Below are 4,985 nucleotides of genomic sequence, written 5' to 3'. Positions count from 1 at the left end.
TCACCAATCCAAAATATCAAAATCATCCACTGATGGGCTTTTCAAATAACGTTGTAGTTTAGAACTACTTACGCTTGTATGTTGAAATATTGTTGTACTTTTTATTGCTTAAAAAACACTTAATCTCCTGCCTTAAGATAAGGCTACTAGTGTAGTGCATGTAGGTGTATTTGTAGATGCAACTGCCTTATATTCTTCAAATAATGTTTTGCATGTTTGCATAATAAGGGCAAATTATTTTTTATCAGCGAAAATACGTTCTAAAAATTCTTATAAAGCAATTTTTTTACACCTATGATCAATTATTATAGCTAAATCTAAAAGATGAGGCAATGGATCAAAATATTTATCAAAATTTTCTTTTATTGAAGTAATAATGGTTACCTAATATTTATTGCCCATATATTTTACGAAAACTTTAATTATTTCTGCTAACATATGTAAAACAAATGGTGAAGTATGAATATATATAAGAAAATAATTTTGTCACAATATCAAAAACTTTTAAAAATCTTTATACAAGATTACTTGATGCCAGTTAAGTTTTGTGGGAGTCAGTACTCCTCCTATTGATATTGTTACAAAAAATAAATCTATTATTTTTCTTTGTTTATAAGCTATTTTTAATATACGTTAAATTCTACCTACTGTCTATATCTAAAATTAATATTTTTTTTAATGGCATACCTCCTCGTTAATAATTTTTCTTGTATTCTGAAATTCGATTAGCAGAAGACATAATAGTAACGACTGCATTTTTTATTACTAGTATAGAAATCTCATATAGATGCATAGTTTCTTTAACGATCAAGTTTAAAATATAAGCACAACAACGAATATGAAATAAATCACCACCAACAAGTAATTTTAAAGTTGATTTCAAATGGGCTACAGTCTGATTGTAATACGTTGCATTATCTAAACTAATGGTAAATATTTTATTTTCAAAGCCCACTAATATAATACATTTCTTATTTCTATACCATGCAAATGACTAGTATATAGAAGTTCAACTAATCTAAATGAAATAATTTTTTTTATTTAATTTTCAATCATTATCAATAAAATGTGCAGTGATACATTCGATATTCTAAACCATTATTTGACAACAGATCAGATGTTAAACTCTTCTGTTCAATTTTTTAAAGATGTCAAATAATTCACTTTTAATATCCTCAAATTTTTTTAAAATCCTATTTCTAGTAGTATTTCTTGAAAAACTTTGATATTTCGGTGAAAAACTTTCGTGAATCATTTGGACAAAATCAGGACATTCACTACTAGTAAAAGGTTGTTCTTTTTTAATAATATAATCAACTACATAAATTTATGCATGTATAGGATCATATAAAAATGTTTGCAAATGACCAGTTGATAAAACCCCTAATTGCATTTAACTTCTAATATCAAGTTGTTGACTTTTTTTTTTTTTTTTTTTTTTGATCAACAAGAAAAGATTTTATTAATAATGAGAAAAGAAAGTAGGGACTTGACTGAATTGCATCATAGCTCAAGAATACATCCCAACTATGTTGACACCTATAATTGAGCCCAATCATATGCAAGCCAAGACCAAAACAAGAGGTTGAAGAGAGTACAACCAAACTGAAATAAAAGAAAAATAATAAAAAAAACTACAAAACCCATCATCCAGCCAGAGCCTTCAATTTATGACCCTTCAACCCATCCAAATAGTACAGGAAATCATGAATTGCAAATTCAGGCAAATGACTAGAAAACTTCACCCAAGAGGCCACTTTGATTTTGATGCTTTCCACAATATTTTCCTATATAGGAGCTTTAGTGTCACGACCCAAACCCACCCCTATAGGTTTAGTATCGTAACCGGCCAGTAATCCAAGATTACCTTCGGCTTCAAAAACAAAATTTCAAAATATTTAAAATCATATCGGGGCCTAAAGCGAAAGCAAAGCAAAATTAGCAATGTCAATTGAGCTTGTGCATACATGATGACTAAAGTAATTAAAACATTTAAACACAATAATAATTTATATAAAAATCTTATATATCTCACACACATATACATTTAAGACTCAGCAAAATTTAAAGCTCTGGCAAAGCTAAGGGCTGATTTTCTTGGCTCTACTCGAGCCTTACTTGCTCTATTCTAGAAGCTCTTCAAAAGGCTAACACAGGTAGACTCCGAGGCTTTCTCTATCCTTGTTGCTTAGTTTGCTCACCTACATATACATATAAGTAGTAAGCTAAAGTCCAGCAAGTAATAACAGAATAAAGAGGTTAAATGAATGGAGTTCGACGATAGTACAAAAACATACCTTACAATTTCGAAATGAATCTTAAATCATTTTCAAAGGGAGGCATTTGCCATGTTATATGAAACTTTATAACAAAACATTTTATCAATTCCCTTATCAAAACATATGTTTCATTTCCTAAAACAATCCATTTAAAAAGGCAAATCAATTCAATTAGCTATCATATCAATCCCTTGCAATGATAAAACCATTGTTTGATAGCATTTTCAATATAATTTCGATTTCAATTCAATTATCAATGATTCATGATATCCCAATAGCAATACTCATTCGATGACAATATATGTGGTATTTCCAATAGAGTAACAATGTATCCATAACAATGGAACCTCAAGGGTCAATCAATATATCATATCCAATTATCCAATGGGCCACGGTATTGTTTCCCCCGGGTGAGGGCCAATGGGTCATGGTATTATATCTCCCAGGCAAGGGCCTATTAAACAATGGGACACGGTATTAATTTCCCCTGGACAAGGGCCTATTAAGCAATGAGCCACGGTATTATTTTCCCCCGGGCAAGGGCCTCTTTAACAATGGGCCACGGTATTAATTTCCCCCGGGCAAGGGCCTATTAAGCAATGAGCCACAGTATTAATTTCCCCTGGGCAAGGGCCTCTTAAACAATGGGCCACGGTATTAATTTCCCCTGAGCAAGGGCCTCTTAAACAATGAGACACGGTATTATTTTTCCCCCCGGCAAGGGCCTCTTTAAGGATGCCACAAGTATAGTTTCAAAATAGAACTTCATTTATATGAGAAATAACGTTTCAATAACCCATTTAATCAATTATATATCAATCTTAATAGCAATAGTATTTTCAGAAATAAAAATAACTTGAACATATCTTTATAAAGTTATTACTCATAGTGGGTTAAGTCAATATAAGGCCTCGGACGCCCACCTATACAAATCACACAACAAAGATACAATAGAAGCACCATTCAATATTCATTTCATTTTAATTCAGCTCTCTTTATGTGTTTCTACCTTATTTCATGACCATATGAGTCCAATTGGTGCCTAAGAATACCTTGAATGACATGAGGATGCAATTATGCATTTAAAAGAGTTAGTCAAAAATTGCTGAAAATAGGGTCTCCGCTTGAGCGCCACTTTGGTCGCTCAAGCGGACTGTAAAATTTGCAAAACTTCTGGGAGCTTGATTTTCACGCTCGAGCGGCAAAATGAATTCTGGAATTTCCAGAATTGTGTTTGAGCTTCAAGTTTGATATTCAAAACCTCAAAACTTGTATTTTTGGTATAAAAATATGGAGAATCATTGTATAATTTAGTAAACACTCCCAATTAGAAATCGTTTATTCAAAATCATACTCCAATTGTCCAAATTTAGATTTAATTCATTTTCTTTATATCAAACCCACAAATTTTAAAATATGGGTTAAACTTTCCAAACTTTTGAAATTTCATGATGTTTGTAAAAATAGAACCCAATTTTTATTATTTATAACAAAAAATCAACTTAACTATGAATTAAACAAATCAATTTCTTAGAAATTCAACTTAACTCAATTTTTAACCGAAAACTTAATTTATAATCATAGTTGTTCTAAAATGTGTTTAAATTGAATAAAATTTTTAAATTAAATTGCATGCATGGATTAAAGATCAAAATCAAACAAATTCCTAATTTTCAAAGCTTTTCCTTTTTCTCTTCAAAATATGAGATTGAATTAGTTCAAATTCTTCAAAATATATGATGCATGTATCATTAGAGTATTAAAACTTACAAAATTTGTTCATGCATGTATAAATGGAACTCAAATTCATGCAAGACTACAAAAACCAAACCCAACACAATTGATTTCTAAATTAATTTCCATGAATTGAACATAGCTCCATTTCTTCATCTTTGTTTTCTAATTTCTTCCAAATTATATGAAATTGAACTCAAACTCATCATTAATTTCAAGTGTAATACAAGAATTCTACAAAAATCAACTATAAATTTCATACCTTAAATTTTAATTGGCTGAAATTCTTGAGCTTTTCCTTGTCACATTACTTCTCTTCTTGTATTCCATTCCCTTAACATGAATTCTCCAGGACAATAATTTGAATTCCCTCTCTCTCTCTCTCTCTCTCGTCACTCTCTCTCTCTCTCCCTTTGCCGTACAGTTCTCTAAGCCAAGCAAACAATGAAAAGCTTCCAATCTATTACATATATTTGAGATCATTCTCCTCAAGTTCTAGAAATCTCTCTAGCTTTCATTCTTTTATTTATATATATATTCATTCATTATATTTATATTTTATTAATTGATTAGGATTGGTTAGGCACACCAATTACACATTAACATAATTTAATCACCGCTTAGTCTTAATTAATCTTGATTACTACATAACTTATTTAATCATAACTAATCACAATTCCACATAATTTGATTAGTCTAACCTGACTTCCATTAAGGCCCAATTAATTATATTTAATTTTATGAATCTGAATCAAATTTTTAATCACACTCCCAAAAGGCTTTGTCATCCTCAATTTCGATTTTCCAAACTATTTAGGCCTTCAATTTCTAATCAGACTCCAAATTTTTGTCAATAAATTACATTGGACACCCCATAAATAAATTTAATTCATAATAATCACCATTCTCAATCCTCATAATTTAATTAACTTAATTGACTCTAATTTGAATCCAATTAATCAAATCTTGATT

The sequence above is a fragment of the Camellia sinensis genome, chromosome 9 (genome assembly GCF_055761805.1).
Source record: "Camellia sinensis isolate YWXY chromosome 9, ASM5576180v1, whole genome shotgun sequence".
Taxonomy (NCBI): Eukaryota; Viridiplantae; Streptophyta; class Magnoliopsida; order Ericales; family Theaceae; genus Camellia; species Camellia sinensis.
This window is presented reverse-complemented; position numbering follows the sequence as displayed.